General features: G+C 34.3%; 1 protein-coding gene across 4 annotated transcripts in view; it reads left to right on the plus strand.

Annotated features, from left to right (window-relative positions):
• LOC120631688 (voltage-dependent calcium channel subunit alpha-2/delta-3) overlaps nucleotides 1–19,474 on the plus strand; it is a 113,120-nt gene that overhangs the window by 2,780 nt on the left and 90,866 nt on the right. The window lies entirely within an intron of this gene.

Genomic DNA, 19,474 nt, shown 5'->3' on the forward strand with positions numbered 1-19,474 from the left:
ACACAATATGCAATATTGATTCATATGGAATATCGCTTGGTTGACAATTTAATTGTTTCCATTGGTGTACTTAATCAGAGAGCTGATAGGCAATATAGTCAACGGTCGTGGATTTAAATGTATAAACCGGTACGCTTAGTGCATACAACATTTGCATTCTCGCAATTGTTCATTCGATTTCGAGTATCGAAAAACTAACGACGAAGCAAAATGGACCTAATGTTTTAGGTTTTAGAGTAAAAAATTCTATAATCCTGTTTTAAATTTTTCCAGAAGTGGTTGTGGTCGAATTTGAGTTTTAAATTAAAGTGCTTTAATTCTATTTCACTCTGGCGTTTTAGAGAATTGATAATCAAAACCAACCTTCGATTAGCAGCATACAAATCTTATACTAAGGGTTCTGCTGGCTGCAATCACATATCATAGGCACCGCAAGACGGAAGCCGGTTGAAGCTGATACTAGATCGTTGTGGTACATGCTTATTAGAAACGAGGAAACAAAGCTTTGTACCTAGGTGCCAATGGTGCGGAACCTTTATAATAAAACGTTGAAACATTTATAATAAAAAGCTTATGCATCCGGAAGCAAATTGCGACGCTACGCAGAAGAATACATAAACGTCTCCCTAAAGGCAAACGGTTGGTATCGAATTACAACACCGGTGAGTATCTTGCCAGCTTCTTTTCGGTACAACCCTTGTGGATTTTGTGGTAGAGTCTTTATAAACCGACAAACAAAATTTCTTATCAAGACCTGCATAAATACAGTTGCCTTCGAATACATTTTTTTTTTGTTTTACAATGCACAAATTACACTTCAAGAGTAATACACCGTGTCAAAGCGCTAAATATACTAAAGGATGACATTAACAAGACAAAACTCTACGCTGTGCCTGTTACGGTGTGTACTTTCCTTAATGTTTAATGATAGACCCCACCTGATTTATAGGTATAAAACTTGACGGAAATTATACAGTAAAGTGTTTGCAATGCAATGTTTGACACACCCCGCCACACGTAAGGTAATGTCACAACATTGCCTGACATAGCGTTGGGGTGCGTCGCGCGTCGCTTTTCAGGTGGATAAATATCTTGCATCCGCAAGATTGCAGTTTACAGATTTCCTGACCAGGTTTTTCGACGAAAAAATGCGATTACTAAAGATTTTTTTTCTAGATTACGTAGATTAGAGGTGGCATTCAAACCTGAGGTATACTGCGGTCGCTCTTTTGACCAGGCCAACACGGCTAAGAAATAGACTAGGATAAAAAGTTTAGAAAAGCTGTTAGAAAATAGACGTTTCGATGAGGTAATATCCTAAGTAAAATCTTAAATTACAAGATAAATTGCCTAATATATATATACCTCGATAAACCATCCTGGCGAACTCTATTTGTGAAAATATAAACCCAATATGTATGGTACCTCATACAACATTGTAAAAGTTATATCTAGACTAAGAAATTAAATTGGGTAATGTCATTGCAGTAGTACGCGTTCTAAAATAATTACAGGTTTCGCCGTACCTGAACAACTTTACTACACAAATAATAAAATAAAGTATTATCATCATCGTTATCGTTAGAATTCAGTTTTTTTTCTGTAAAAAATCCCAGTTAATTATAATGATCAGAGATCAATTATCGCTACACATTCTAAGATTTGAACTTGTTTAAGCCAATATACGTTTATAGTTACGAGTACATATATACAAGTCTTAAATTAAGTTGTTCCACCTACAATGTAGGAGTTAAAGCAATTTTACTCTCCATTAGTCAGACAATAAAAGCGTAAACTATCGTGGGCGTACAATAACTTACCTTTCGCTTCCATTCAGTTCGTGCGGTTGCTGTAATTCTGTCTGTCCGGAACCACAGACCGATGACAACTTATATTTTTAATTTTCGTTTCGTATCAAAATGGTAAAAAACTCAACCTTATACCGGGCAACTTTGTCCATTTGTGGCTCAGAAGGCAATATTCATATTATAAACGCGAAAGTTTGTGAGGTTGTACGGATGTAAAGACTTTTTTGTCAGGAAAAATTCATGGCTGTCGCGCTTTTTTAAAAAAACCGAATTTGATGACGGTGAGCTTAGCTTTAGTTTGCCAAAAACAGAGTTCTACTAAAATTATTAAGGGAAAACACTTTTCAAAGGAAAATCAATAAGGAAATACTTTCCAGTCAAATTTTGTGCTTCAATTATTGCTTCAAAGGCAATAAAAATTATATTTTCTTTTAACGAAACAGCTGTTATTTTTACAGCAATAAGATTAAACCATTGCTATAAGTATACAGTTTAAGTAATTCAAGTAATATAACAGAACACCTACATGATACAGAGAAAAGGGCCCTAAGGGGAATAAGTCATATTTATGAGTTCTCCCGGCAAAGGTCGTGGATTTCTTCTAGTTGAAATGGTGAGATTGAATCTCTCATACTTTTAATTTCAGAAATATAAAAAAATAAGATTTCTATAATGATTTTCACAAAAGTTCGATGTTCCGAAGTATGAAGTTCCGAGCCTTATAAACATAGAAATCGTTTCAGATTTAACCTGGGTAATTTATTTATTATAGACGACCGCGGATAAATTGATGCTTACTCTTAGTTTTTAAATATTGGGCTATTTATTATAATGTTCATCTCTTACAATCACACGTCCCACATGCATTTTTATACTAACCTATGTACATCTACCATTCCATATAATTAAAGTATTGTTTTATTGATATTTTGGAGTCATTAGTTCTTACAGGCAAATCACACGGTTCTAAGACCAGTCCTCAAGCCTAAATTCTTGGGTTTTTCTTATTTCTACTTAGGTAGTTATACAATTTTATTCAGTGTAGGCGTATGAAAGGAAACTCGATCTACCGCATACCGACGTAATACTGATATTCAGATTATATAGCAAAGGTCAAATGTACTACTCCGTTCATCTGGTACACCACTAACGCCCCCTCACAACCCACGTATCCTCAAACCATACTAAAACCATTTCAAAATTAAAGATCCGTTAAAAAATAAATCAGTTTTGGAATTACCCTTTGTTTGTTCTAGCCGTTAAAACATTTCTGACGCAGTGTTGGACTCAATTAGTAGATATAATTACCCAGAGCAATTTGAAACACGTGATTTACTTTATACATTACGTGGGAATATCAACTTCAAAATTAGTGCATTCATTAAAGGAGAGCAAAATAGGCCTAAACACCAATTTGACACACAACACACAAGTTACGAGTAGCAAGAAAATTAGCAGCACAAACTTTTAAATATATGTGATATTTAACCACGTTAGTAATGCGGGATCAGAACGACGGTGAAAACGCAAAATTGAGAACATTCTTATCCAAAACCACGAGGCCGTTTGTCACAAATTGATCCGTCTGTAAACTCTAGACTGACACTCGTAAAGTTTTTCGTTTAGCAGCCCTCGGATTTTAGCCGTCACTGCCATTAAATTTCCCATTTTTATTGTAAAGTTTATCGCACATCGCTAAAAGAACCGCAAAAGTCGGAGTTGCTGCAACCGCCAAACAGGAACTTCAGGGATTTACCCAATAATGTATTTTTTATCTATAATAAACAGGTTTGCATTTTTTTTTTAGTACCGATAATTAAGTTTACTTCTAATGTATAGTGCAGTGTTCCATATTGCACCTGGGTACTGAATCCTTTCGTACAAGTGCAAAACAACGAATGTTGTTTTTTATTAACTATTTTTTATTTCTACAGCTTTCTTATAAGTGGGTAACTTAAAATTTCTATTTCGAAAAAAAATGGTCGTGTGCAACTGTCATGGCGCTAAACTTATGGCACTGAGAACACGCGCCCCGGCTCACTCTGGTGGCCAGGCCGCACTGCTCGAGGAGAGAAAACCCCGCATCGAACAATTGTCATAAGAACTACAATGGGTAATCCTTTAAAACTACTACTTTTCTAAAAATGATCTGTACATTAGTTAAGTTAATTTTTTTATTTTGTTTTTTTGTGATCTTCCTCAACTAAGGTCTAAAATTATTTTCATATTTAATGTTTTCTAACTATTTAATAATATCGCTTGAGGTTGAATTATGCTAGACCATGCAGTGAGTTGCGACGCTGAAGAGGCAATGCGTTTGGCAAATTTTTGGTTCGAAGTACCGTTGGACGTCCAGGTTCCAAGCTGTTGGCTCTTGCAGCTAAATCTATAGAGCATTGCCCCACCACAACATACCCAGTGGCGTGCACAGGGTTTTTGACCAGGGTATGCATAAAGAAGGAAGATGGCATAAAATTGAAAAATCCATATCCTTTATGAGTTAAAAAAAAATTTATGAGTGCACGCCACTGAAGATACCATATCAAAATAGACGCTATTGATAGGCGCGCGTAATTTAGGAATATCGACGTCAAACCTATAGACAGCAGTGGACATCTAGTCAATGTGATGATGATGAAGATGATTGTTATTCATCGAACATTTATATCAGCGCTTTGTTAAGGAGTATATATTTTATATTTCGCTACGGTACAGAATTCGTAGCAACGTAGCGGCGTAACTCGCAGGCTACGCGTTTCCATTTCATTACTTCCAATAAATCGCACCGCGATTTATTCCACTATAGTAATTTCTACCACAACCTACATTAGTCATAGTAATAATTGAATTTAGTGTGTGTACCTATTTATATGGTATATTTAAGTTTTATACTTTTGAGGGTACTTGAGTTAAAAAAAAAAAATCGGTGTACAACTTACTATCACTCGGACAAAACTATAAAAGTAGGTAGTTACATATTTAATTAATTGAATCCACTTTAACAGCGTTCACCATCTCTCGTCGGTTGCATCGCATACATCAAAGTCTAAACACGTTCTCTATAATATAAAATAAAGTACCTAGTATGGTTAAATGATAAATGTATTTTTTTATTTTCATATAATTTGCACAACACCGTATATACATTGCATATTTGAGCGGACGAACAATAAAATATTAACGCATAAAAAGATTTAAAATTCTTCATCTTTTTACATCATTATCAGAGTAAGATACAAATTTTAATATTCTTTTTATTTGTAGATGCGTTTTGTTACATTCTGATCGGATGACAAATATTATCACAATTATAGTGATGATAATTATTTAATTAATCATTTCATATGAGTAAATTGAAAAATAATTCTACATCTCTTTAAAACCCATACAATAAAATAGCTAATAGGTAGTGTTTTGTTACTTCTTTTTCATTCAGATAATATATATTACATTTTGAAATCTTCCAGGAAGAATTATTGTTGACATCCGAGTCGGAAGTTGAGGCGGGAAAGAAAAAAATTACCTCCAAAAACCGCAACCCCGGGCGAGGACCCTTTTAATGATACCTAATTTGTCTTTTTTAGCCACGTGGACATAATAATTTTGTTTACTGAAATATTTTACGTGTGTTTTTTAAAATCATTTCACAGGAGTCGACCTTTTGTTTTTTTTTTTTAAATCCATCTCATACATTAATTTAGGGTGATGTAAAAACCACAATCTCGTGTGGTCTTCTAATTATTTGATAATTTAGGCAACTAAATGTCTACCTTGTAAAGAAATTGGCCACGTACAATCTCCTATACTCTATACTGCCCAAGCAAAAGATGTTTGATTCAATTCAGGTTCGAATTAGTAAGGAAGCTTTTTTGGCACAATTTGTTTATTTTGGGTAGACCGAGGTTTGATACAACTCTATCGAGACATTTCCGTCAAGTAATTTAACGTATAATGTCTTAATGAAACCGATTAGAGTCTGATTATTATATTTTAAAGGGCAACCTTAATAGCGTAACCTAGTTAGAATTTATCAAGATTTTTATGCTCGGACGGAAAACTGTCATCGATAACAAAAGTTTGATAAATGCTGAAAAAGATTTTTTTAATAAATATTTTTTATCGCAAAATACTAAAAAGCAATCCAAATACAATCAAGTATAAATGCAAATAGTCACGGCATTTATCAATTATACCTTATTGGACTAGATTAATGAAGCAATAATCCTGTCAATTAAAATCTTCCTACCATGCGTACAAACACGCAAATGAAACTAGTTATGATCTGTATCCACAACGTAAATATTTGCGGAGCGGCACGCGGGGCACATGTCAAAGGCTCGGGTATTGATCTAGAGAGAGGGGGGCGCAGGGGGAAGTCGGTGCGGGCGGCGTACTACGGAGGCAGGCTTACGTAAGGGCGCGTCTGACACCCCGTCTGCTCGACGCTGATTAATAAAACTATCGACTGCAAACAGATATCATCGTTTTAATGAACTAAGTTCAAACACGTCCGCTTCCGTGTCTTTGAGTGCCTGACAATACTTCAAACTTGTTATAATTAATATTACATAACATACTCTTTTTACTGAGTTTAACATATGATTACATAATTGTTCTAGGTTTGTCTGCAGGTAGGTAAAATAAATATTTGGTACTGTTTAAATAGCTTTCGTATCTCGCAAGACAGAATTATTATTGTAAAAATGACGGCGACTGCTGAGTTTCTTGCCGGCTTCTTCTTGGTAGAATTTGCCTTTCTATCCGGTGCTCGAGCCACTACAAACACATTCAACACACGACTAGACGTTTCAAAAGTGCTTACATTTGGGCCTCTTTGAAATAAATTAGAGTTATTTTGAATTTTACGTGAATTTGAAAGTTAGAAAGCTTTTCCAGCAACAGTCAGTTATGTGTAACAGTCGTAAGCGTATATAGTAATCGTGTGCAGTAGCGACTATCTATAACTCCTATAAGTCATAACCCGTGTCGTGTATCATTTTACAACATTGAAAAAAATAATAGTGGTATATGATTAAAGATATTTCTGACTTTGACTTTGATTCATATAAAAATCTGTGTATATTTCATACCTCAATTAAACTTGTTGCGTTTTGAATATGACTAAGAAGATATAACTACTTCTAAATTGACCATCGAGATGCTAAGCCTTCTCATGCCCCATAATGCTTTTATGCTGGGCTGGCCTCCTTTCTCATAGGAAAGAGGATTTTAGAACATGGATTAACGGTGCAGCTCCAATGCGGGTGTGTGCTTCAACGATTATTATCACATATTAATGACCTTTATTTATTACCATATTATATTATTAATTTCGCATATTCTGAACCCAACGAGGTGGACAAACGACATCAAGCGAGTCGCTGGGAGCAGCTGGAAACAAACGGCCCAGGACCGTGGATTTTGGAACTCTCTACAAAAGACCTATGTCCAGCAGTGGACTTCAATCGGTTGAAGTGATGATGATGATTATATTCTGAACCTTGTCTGAGAGTGAGTATAGAATTTGTGTAAAAGCAGAATATATCAACAGCTAAGGGTAACAATCCACGAGGTCGTAAATCAGGTGAGAGTCAAATCGGGTTATTCGCTTAGAGACCCCCGAGCCGGGTTAAACCGATTACAGTAACAAGATATTTTAAGCGGATCTCTGCACTGCTAATCCATTATTCTTTGTTTTTCAACGCAATCGAATTTCCTCTTGCGACTGCTGCCGACGAGGAGCTTCTAGCTTTTTTGTTGTGGCCATTCAAAAGTTTAACGCTTCGAAAGATGTTTGTGTTTGAATTTTCTTTGTTTTACTTTTCACTCACGCCCGCGCTCCGCGTGGGGTCATGGACATTTTTTATACGGATTAAATTAGGAGAGCATAAACATTATTAAAGAAAACCAGATGAACAAAATTGGGAAATTATTAAAAACTCAGTGATTTTTAAAAAATTTTTTTCTTATTGATTAGTAAATAAATAAATAATTTATATAGTATGACAATGCACACATCTCCATCTCGCCCCAAAGTAAGCGTAGCTTGTGTTATGGGTAGATGACTGATGAATATTTTTATGAATAATAGATATACGAGTACATAAATACTTATAATATACATATAAACACACAGACACTGAAAAACATTCATGCTTATCACACAAACATTTTCCAGTGGTGGGAATTGAACCCACGGCCTTGGACACAGAAAGCAGGGTCGCTGCAAACTGGGCCAATCGGCCGTCCAAAAATAAAAATCGTCCAGTCTATAAATATAGGTTACTAGCCGTTTCCAGCCCGCTTCGCTGGGCGAATTGAAAAAGGAAATAAATTACATTTTTTTTTTCATTTTTTTTTTTTTCTTATTTTTATTATTCTCCTTTTTTTTATTTTTGTATGAACATAAATAGGCCCCGCGGATAGAACTGTAAGCATCGATATTGTTTAGACTTACTCAAATTCCAAATTCCATCGATTTAGCCTGTATCTTTCATCCAGGTGATTTTTCTCACTAATATTCATTGTAACTTTCAATGTGCAATCATTATAACATTTCCGTGCCTTTCTTCCAAAAATTAATAATAATTGACATGAATAAAAAAATTTGAAATGAGCATTGAAAGTTTAAGTTAAAGTCATTGCAAGTCTCATATGTGAAGTTGAAATCTGTCTAGGTTCAAGTGCGACGAATTTTCTGTTAACTAAAATTTTCTCCGTGACATCAATTTTTTATAGAAAATTAATTGTGCATGTTTTTTATGAATTCTATTGGAATAAGTAACTAAATTTCTTTTCCACATCTCATGTGCTTGGAAATGCATTCATTTTAATCTGTTAGATTTTCGCGATCCCGCAATAAAAGAATTCGTCGGTTATGTAGTCTGCAAAAGTAAAATGAATGTAAAATTCTTAGTCCGTTGATTGGATAGCTACATGTAAAGTTAAGTTTTTGAAACCTCTCAATGACTTTTTCTCCGCTGCCAAAAAGACGATTGTTGTAAGGAAATACACGAATATCCCTACATACACGAAGATCCCCACCAAATTTGGAGTCTGTAGAAGTTACAGGTTAGAAATAAAAATTTTAGATTTTGACACCCACCCCCGCAATTCCTGTCGGAAGTAGACTTTATTGAAATCCATTTTGAGATGTTCTTTATGTGAATAATAAAAGATTCCTACCATATTTAGAATTTTTAGTAGCTATATTTTGAAATTGAAATTTTTTATTGTTAACACCCACCCCCGCGAACCTTATTGGAGGTGATTCATTGTAAAATCCGCTCGAAGATCATGTTTATATCTTAATATATATAAATCTCCTGTCACGATGTTTGTCCGCGATGGACTCCTAAACTACTTAACCGATTTTAAATTAAATTGGCACACCGTGAGCAGTCTGGTCCAACTTAAGAGATAGGATAGCTTAGATCTTTAATTATAGTCGCAATTTTATTTTATTGCAAATTATTTGTCTATAGTTAATTGACAGTAACATTTTATATATATATATATATATATATATATATATATATGTATATATACTACTATACTCATTTAAGGCTTAGCGATACTGAATACTGTAAAAACCAAATCAAACGCAGACGAAGTCGCGGGCAACAGCTAGTTACATATAGAATACTCTCACTAAATTTGGAGTCTATAGGAGCTATCGCTTGGAAATTGAAAATTTTCATTGTTAACGCCCCCGCAATCGTCTTTGGGGTGGGATATCGTAAAATTTGTTCTTAAATAATTTTTACATCACTTATAGAAAATTCCTACAAAATTTGGAGCTTGTAGGAGCTTTAGCTGGAAAATTAAAAATATTAATTGTTAATACCCACCCCCGCAACCCCCTGTGGGGTGAGCTATCGTAAAATTCGTTCATAGCCTATTTCTACACCTCTTACAGAAGATTCCTACCAAATTTGAAGTCTATAGGAGCTATAGTTTAAAAACGGGAATTGTTCATTGTTAACGCCCCCGCAATCCCCTTTGGGGAATGAATTTCTTAAAATCTATTCATAGCTGACCTCTACATAGCAAAAGTAATATTCCTACCAAGTTTCACGTTTCTAAGTCTTATGGTTTCCGAGATTTCGTAGTGAGTGACTATATAGATGGGAATTCTTCGATTATCATCGAAATTTTTAACTTATTATCGGGCTTTTTAAAAATTTTCTTACATACAAAACTTTCTCCTGACAATTCTGAAGATAAAAAAAAAGCCCAATTGGTCCAGCCGTTCTCCACTACCATGAGTAGATTCTTAGCTGAATGTAAAAAACCATAATCCGTTTAATACACTCTGTTGAAATCCATGAAAACAAAAGAATCAAGAGAAAAGGCTTATCTTTTGTTTTTATTAGCGGGATAAATGTTCATAAAAGTAAAACAGCAATAAAAAAATGAAGGAATGTTGGAATTCAAAAAATAGATAGCCATAAACCATCTAGGAAAAATTTCGCATCGAATGGTGGTAGTTTCATGTCGATACGATCAGTGGTTTAGGCGTGATTGAGCCTTAAACGAAGACCATTTTCATTATATATATATAGAGATAAATATTAGTATAAACGTGTGTAATACGTTTTCGGTATACGACGCAAACATCTAGTATCTCACGACGTCGCTCCGTCTGAGTGACCTGTTAAATAATTTCTAACAGCTGCTTTTGACGGCATAAGTTGCTAATACAATGGCTACTAATAACCTTTGTAGCAAATGAGAATTCCTCGGAGAATAATAAACGTATGCAAATGAGTAGTGCTAAAACTATTTCTTACGTAGCTTCAACACTGTTGAATATTTAATTTAAATAAGCTAAAAAAACGACCTTTAATGTTATTTATTGTTTAAAATTTTAAACGGTTTACATGATTTTCAGGTAGTTTGTGTCGAAACCTATTCAGATAATTAGTGGTTAAAATGGTTTTTAAGTAATATATATTGAATTTTTAGGTGTACAATTATGTAAAAAGGTATTAGGGTTTATTTACAAAAAAACTAACTTTGTATGCGTATCGCGAAAATCGTATTAAGTAAGTAAATATCTCTCATCTACTCAGTGCTTCTAGTACAATAACGAGGCTCTTATTAAATAAATCTAATTGATAAATGTTCTAATTACCAGAACGCTTGAACTGTAAGAGTTTTTCAAACCTTTAGTTGTAGGAGAGCTTTTTGTGATATAGCTTGTCCAGGAAAGTACTATCGTCATGCTTTTTTTGCCGCTAAGCAATTGTGTGTTCCAGTGTGAATAGCATGAGCAGAAATTGATGAACACAGGGCGGCATGTTGCAGGACGTGCTCCTTGCATGCCCTGTGAAGTGTTGCTCTGTTTAGGCGATGATTTTCCACTTATTTCCTTATCTATTTGGTCCGTAAATTATTACTATAAAAAAACTGTTTATTAACACCTAAATTCTACCTACGTAAAAGTGAAGCGTAAAGTGAATGTTTTTTTCTTAAATTGCCTAACTTGCAAGGACAATTATCATTTTTCGTAAATTTTTCCCAATGAATCATAACTTGTTAAAGGTTTGTCTTTGTTTTACATATTAACATAATACTACTAGTTTATGTATTAGTATGTAGTTATGTATGTACCTATTTGAAAAATGTGTACCACCAGCAGTCTATTCTCTTCTTTTTTTTCCTAATTTAAAGGTTGCCTGGCAGAGATCGCTATTAAGCGATAAGACTGCCTTTTGCATTCTACTTCTTTCTTTATGTTTCTGTTTTTATTATGTTTTGTATATGATATTGTTGTGGTATACAAATAAAGGGTTTAATAATAATAACTTTTAACTCCGATATAAAATACAGGGGTCGCATCTTGTCATTAATTCGTATTATCAACCGATGGATATGCATTACTAAAATAAAAGACAATCCTCAATTAAAACTATAATCCTCCTTGTTTTTTTTTTTCACGCAATTGATCTTTAGCAAGCAATACAATCATTGCTTACTTGCGTGGTTATGCATCCTTCATCATTATCATCATATTAACCCATTACCGGCCTACTACAGGGCACGGGTCTCGTACCACAATGAGAAGGGGTAATGATAGACTTACACACCTTTGAAATCATTCTGGAGAAATCTCAGGAGAGTCAGGTTTCTTAAGATGTTTTCCTTCACCGTTGAAGCAAGTGATATTTGAATTGCTTAAAACGCACATAACTTCGAAAAGTTAGAGGTGCGTCCTCTGGATTTGAACTCGGCCCCTAAAGTTAAGTTGAAGTCCGACCCACTGGCCTCCTCCATCCTTTATAATACCGAATAGAGTCATTGTAGATTGCCCCATAAACTGAAAACGCAAGTGCCGCGACAATCACCGTATTTTAAGTACAGCCTAAGAATAAAATTAAGATAAACACACGTAGGAAACATCAATAATATAATCCTTAAAATACTCTAGCAAGACCAAATGAATGATCCCTTCACAACATAAAGCTGCTGTAAGTTGCCGAATAATTAAATATCTGGTGCTATCATCTAGTCAATGTTAAATAAATTTTTAACCGAACTTTAAATATCAACTGCGTGAATTTGCAAACATATCATATCTAGAGTGAAATTTTTCTACTTTAAAATGTTTAAAGGAGATTTAAAGGCCATTTTAGAATCGTTTGCGAGCACCTGGCATCAAAACTCGGGCTGCGTCTGAGGAACATTTTAAGTAACTCCCAACTGACGGCACCAACAGTAAGAAACAGTTTTAACTTGTGAAAACAATGGCCACGGACATAACTGATTCTGCTAATTAGAAAATTTAGGCAAATCAGACGGATCCGAATATCCGAATAAACAAAGAAACAATTTAAAACTTTTATGATAAAACATGGAAACTTTTTTAAAGAAATATATAAAATAACCTAGAAACCCATCAAGATTGTATTTTAAAAGGGATCTTTAAAACGTTGTCAAGCACCTACCGATGAAAGCCGAGCTGTGTCGGAGAACATTTTAAATAATTCCCAACTGATGACGCCGCCGACCCAACTTGTGAAAACAATGGCCGAGAACATTCCTGATTTCTAACGAGAATATTTTGGCGAATCTGACTGACAGAAATAATAAACAACTAAAACTTATTAAATGCGAAAACCTAAAACGGACAGCAGTTTAAAACGAATAACGAGTCCGTTTAACTGCTTCGTTGGTATAATTGTTGGCATTTTTGACTAAGGATCACGAGGGACATGGGTCAGCCTAAAGCAATGCTTTTGCTTTTCGATAATAACATTTTCAGTACAAGTCCTGGAATATTTATATAGGAAATATAAATATTCCTATTCCTATATTCCTATATTTATTATATTATCATTAAAATATTTAGATAAAAATTGTTAAAATGCACCAACCCGCATGGGGGCCACGTGGTTAGTCTATGGTTTAAAGGCAATCCTACAGTGGCTTATGTCCAGACGTGGGGAAAACGATAAATGGGTCCAGTATTTACCGTAGGTATTCATATGGTATGTAGTTATATAAGGTTATTTTTTACTTCTTTGCAAGTTAAATAGTTGAGGTGTATACTTGCAGTTAGTTGCATAATTCAACTTAACACCTTGAGATTGTAGAGATGCAACATTTGTTTTTTCAGGGCTAACTACTAATTATTTATTCCGCCTATAGCAGACTTAAAATATTGCAAAAATATAAGAAAGGGTCCTTATTAACTCAAAAGCATTAAAGATTTCAGTGCATTTTAATATCTATTCACTTGACTCTGCAGTCAATATTGATGCTGAGCAAATATCTCACAGCGTTCTTTTGACGTTACAAAAGAGCTTTGCATACTTTAAAATGAAACTATTTTAAATTCCTCCAAAGGAGATATGATTCAAAATAATAAAATGAAATAACACCATTCTTGTGTTGCATAATTGTTTATTTAAAAGGACTTTCAGTAAACTTTTGATAAATAAAGAACCGTTATTTGAAATGAAAAAGTGTTTGTTCTTTTATATTTTCTTATTGGTTATACTTATTATAAAATAATGTAAATTAACATTTCTTTTGCATCGATCTACGCTTATTCCTTAGTCTTATTTAAATATCAATCACACTTATCTATATTTTTGTATAGAAATGACAAAGTGACGACGATGATGATGATTTGAAAGGATTTGACAGAGAGAGGACAGTAGTGTGTGAGGGTGAACATAGATATCGAATAAAAATAGGCTCTGAACAATGGTGGGTTGTTTTGTATTTGGATATTTGCATTCATGAATACGAGGGTACGGACAAAAACGATTTTTTATTTTTTTATGTTTTGCTGTAAACTATGCAAATCTAAGGCGATTTATTGTTGAATGATTTAAATCTTTTATTCCTTTGTTTTATTTTATTTTATCTGAAGCAAATCCTCTGTGTTATCCTCACGAAAGACATTTACTTAATGTATATATATTAAGCAGAGTCTTCATACCTTTATTGACGTTTACCTAATGTGGAATAATTTCTCTTTAATTATTAGGTAAACCTCAAATTTTTTAAATTGGATTTAATAAAGTGCAGTGGTGAAATTTTCAGCTTAGTAAAGATCTCTGCATACAAGTAATTATAGTAGTAAATAAGTTACCAAATACACTACAACTAGAAAGACTATATAGACTCGGATTATACAATTAAAAGTAACTTTTAATTGTATAAAAACAATAATTATATTTTATGTTAAAAAGCTAAAAGCTAAGCTGATTTATAAATTAATAAATTAATAATATAAATTATTATAATCATAACAAGTGTAGGATTTTTTAATTAAATGTAGTTTTGTTAATTTATTTTTTGAAGGTGTCACATTAGAACTTATAGCTAACATAAAATATAACCTAGACTTATTGCAATGCCATTCATACTTTACCTACACATGGATTTTTTAAATATATTTGTTAATAAAAAAAATGTTCATCCGCTATTTATATATACTTCGACTCGCTGAGTTGCATTGGCCGTCCACGCTCTTAGGTAGGTACATGGTATTCTGCTGCATGGTATACTTCTACGCATCGTAGTATCATGTTAAATAGCCTATAACTACTTAACATGACGGCCGACTGGCGCAGTGGGCAGTGACCCTGCTTTCTGAGTCCAAGGCCTCGAGGTGGGTTCGATTCCCACTACTGGAAAATGTTTGTGTGATGAACATTGATGTTTTTCAGTGTCTGGGTGTTTATCTGTATTTTATAAGAATGTATGTATGTATTATGTATTATATATATATTTATGTATGTAGTATGTATTAATTATAAAAATATTCATCATCACCCATAATAAAAGCTTTGGGGCTAGATGACGATGTGTGTGTGTATTGTCGTAAAAAGTATATTTAAGCATATAAAATCTGCCTATATATAGCTTCTCAAGAAGTAAGCTATCAAATGCGAGAAAGATTTTTGACATTTATTAAGGGATAAGCGGATGAAAAATTAAAAGCAGACCAACAATAATACAAACTCTCTAGCTTTATTATTATTAACAAAGATAATGAATTGAAAATAATTGATGACAATGCAACTTCGATACAACAAATCGGAAGGGTAAAAATATTTACTTCATATTCGTTATATTATCAAGTTTTGGTTAGGTATATAAAGTTTGTCATAAAGATAATTGAGAGGTTTTAAAAATTGTTTTATTCACCTCAACATTGTTTTCGATTGTTGGCAAGGTTTTTGGGGTGACAAAATTTGTTTGTATTTACACTTTTTCTGACATTTGAAGATTCCTAATAAAAATGTCATACGTAAACACGTAAAGATATATTTTTGATTGAATCCTATGTTCATTTGTTAAATCGAGATAGGAGTGAAGGTATATCGAGGTACGAATATTAAGATTGCACTGTAATAACATTTACTAACAAAAAAAAACTTTCGTAAAAAACTTATTAAATAGGAAAACATTTTCAATCGCGCTGCCAATCCGTTGTACCTGCTACGCAAGGCTCGTTACACACGTTAATTAAATTGGTCCTTGGGGGGAGCTGTGGCCTAATTTCGTCGGAAATTATTAATCGAATGATTGCGTAGTTTACGCAGCGTTGATCTTAAAAATGACTAGTAACTAGTACTCCTGCCTTTTCATTTCCTTAAAAGCCCGAAGTTCATCATCAACCCATTACCAGTCCACTATAGGGCACGGGACTCCTCTTAGAATGAGAATTTAGGCCGCAGTCCACCCCGCTGGCCAAGTGCGGTTTGGTAGACTATCCCACTAATATTATAAATGCTAAAGTTGGTATGGATGTTTGTTGTCAAGCAAAAACTACTGACCCAATTTGACTGAATTTTGGAATGGAGATAGATTAAACCCTCGATTAACACATAGGTTGCTTTTTATCCCGGCAAAATTTACGGCTTCCACAGGAGTCATGCAAAACTATGAAACCGCGTACGAAGCCTCGGGCAACTGCTGGTTGAGCGCATTGAGATATCTACCCATTAACATTATGCTTCATAAAGATCGCAAAAGAGTTGGATATAGCGCCCTTAGACCCTCCACACTGCTCCAACACGGGTAGGCAAGCTTAAATGATTTTTATCCCACGAGATGAAAATGATGATAAGCAGGACTGATGGCTGAACGTCCACGCGAGTTTATTTTTGATATATACAGAAAACCGAACCGCTGATCCCTACGCTAACTACTTAAGTAACAAGGCCGGCCACTAGCGTGGTTAAAGAAACATTTAATAATATGAAACTTCCTTACTTGAAGAAAGTGAGAATGAAGGCGCGATTCTAAAATCGTGTCGCAACAAAGTAAAGTCTTGGTTAGCGCTTAGCCCAACAACCACAAACTCATTGCTTTCTATTTTTCTCGATCTAATTAATAAAAAATATATAATATTTCTCCGTAGGAAATTGCTAGTTATTCTTTTGTTGGTTATACTAATTTCCCACAGCAGCCAATGTAATCTTAATTAATTAATTATATTCTTATCTATTAAAAAAGCGAATAAGATTTTATTTGTATTGACTGCTAAATTCACATGAATTTTCGTAGGAGAACGCCAGTCTAGTTTCGAACACATTCGGGGGCACTAGTCATGAGTTTGTTTACATGACGCGACATGACACACATACACATACCACACATATAATTAAAAAAAATTGTTCTACTGCTTTTTCCTATGATTAATACCTACTTTAAGTAACTCAATGCCCATCGCGCCGCGTCAATAAACGCGTCACACAATTAAAGCATTGGAATATTTAAATTTAACAGCATTATAGCAACGAAGTGGATTCCTATTTTGAAAAATAGGAATCCACTTCGTTACCCGGCAGTGATACAATAGGTTTATTACACAATAGTAAGATGGATAAATAAATTTAATATTTACGTTCGTATTAAATTTAATATTATCATAATATTAGGAACCATATAAATCGTAATCGAAGAGGAAAGCCCAATTTGGCTTTCCTCTTCTAATGAATTCTCGCATCTCATTTTGCGATCGAATATAATATGTGAATGTTACCTCAGTAGACTCACTTTCTTGTTATAAGGGGTGCCCGACTGAGTGGAAAAAATGCTGAACCCGCTATTTCCCGATCACATTTTCCGTAGAATTATTATTCCAAGTTTTGATACACGTCTTTAGGCGTAACATTGTATTTCTTTTCAGGAACGATAAAAATGATAGTTGTTGAGCAGTTCTCATCTATTTACAGCTAATCTTACTTAATTTGGTAAATGTGGCCCGCAAACCCACATTGAAACAGTGTGGTGAGGTGGGTCTATTATCCGAAACCCTCTCTCCGATCAGAGAGGACGCCTGTACCCACAAAGCACTTTTGGGCATTAAATAGACTGTTGATAAACATGATGTAAATGAGAAACTTTACAGCACAATGACTGAATAGATTTGGCTAAGTTACATACTCGCGTGAGAGACTTCGGCCGTAGCTAGTTACCACCCTACCGTTAAAGACGTTCCGCCAAGCAATTGAGGTTTCCAGTACGATGCTGCGTAGAAACCCATTATGGGTTTAATATAACTGCTATACGCAAAACAGGTTAGCCCGCATCTTAGACTGCATCATCACTTACAACCAGGTGAAATTGCAGTCAATGGTAAATTTGTGGTGGATAAAAACATAAACGGCTTATAACGTTTATTCAGATTAAAGACATTATATTCTGTTAAGTGCAAAAGTATCTATCATTATTTTCTTAATAATTAAGACTTATCATTTGTTGATTATTTTTTTTTTTAATTTTTAGCAATACTAAATTATATAAATACAAAACAACACTATTAAAAATTTTTGAAAAACATCCACTTCTCCGCTTGCGGGGCTTTTGAATGCCTAAGCAACTGGCGGTCAGGGCTCCAGAGTGAGGAACATCCTCACAATAGGTGCCGTTTCAATGACTACTGCGTCTGTATCCGATGATATGTTTGTCACTGCGTATATTTTATGCCAAGTTTGTATATTTATTTCAATTAAAGTGATACCTACTTTAAGTGAAATAAATGTACATGATTAGAGAATTATAGGAAACAGTAGTGGAACAAATGTTTATAATTATTACGACTACTTTTTTAACCCAGGCACAGTATTTAGCCTCCTTTCTAACGTAAGCTTGTAAGTGAAATTAATACTGTTTATTTAATTAGTTTCATTTACAAGCTAAGCTAAGCTCAGTCAGTTGACATTCTATTGCATCGGGGACATTTTTTAAAATAGTAATAGGCGGAATAAGTAGATGGCCTGGATGGATGGATGGATGGATGGATGGATGGATGGATGGATGGATGGATGGATGGAGGGATGGGTAGATGGTAAGGGGAAAAAACCGTCGCCTATAAACAGAGTAACACTTCGCAGAGCATGTTAGGAACACGTCCTACAACGTGTCTCCTTGTGTGCATCAACCGGAGTTGACCTCTTCAGACACACAATGCTGCTTGACGGCACAAATAAGCATGGCGGTAGTATTTGCCCGGGCGAGCTTGGTCACAAAAGCTCGACTACTACTCATGACTATTCATGACCATATCCTCGCCTTCCAATAGAATCACACCTATAGTTACTAAAACGCAACGTTAGACGTTAGTCAAAAATTATATATTTACGAGGTCATGGGTACGATTCCCCAGTTAGGACAACGTATTGTGTACATAATATAATTGCAATAGACCGCCCACTCGCATCGGAGTAGTATGAAGCGACAGTAAAAAATTAAATATTCTAAACATGTTACAAACAATATCAATTACATCCGAATGTAAAAATAAAGTAACCCACTTAAATAAATAGGTATAGTGAAAACAGGTAAATCTGATTGTTTTTTGCAACAAACAGTATTTGTTGCAAATGTTGCTTTGGCATGTGAATTATGTTCTAATAATTCGTTACAAAACAACGAGTATGTCCTTTGTAGATCGTAACTGGTAATTAATCAGTGTTTTTAAAGTCCTAAAAAAGCATGATGAAATGTTAGCATAAAGGAAAATCTCTGACCCAGATTGAAATAGGTACTAAGTAGAAAAAATACGGGTAGACCGAGAAATGAATCTCTGTTCCTTTATATAAGCTATATTACATAGATAACAAGTAATCCTTCGAGCTTTCTTGAAATTACCCGACAAGCTTTTTTACGTCTAAATGGAGCGCGAGCACATATATCCA

This window comes from Pararge aegeria, chromosome 2, assembly GCF_905163445.1.
Source record: "Pararge aegeria chromosome 2, ilParAegt1.1, whole genome shotgun sequence".
Classification (NCBI taxonomy): domain Eukaryota; kingdom Metazoa; phylum Arthropoda; class Insecta; order Lepidoptera; family Nymphalidae; genus Pararge; species Pararge aegeria.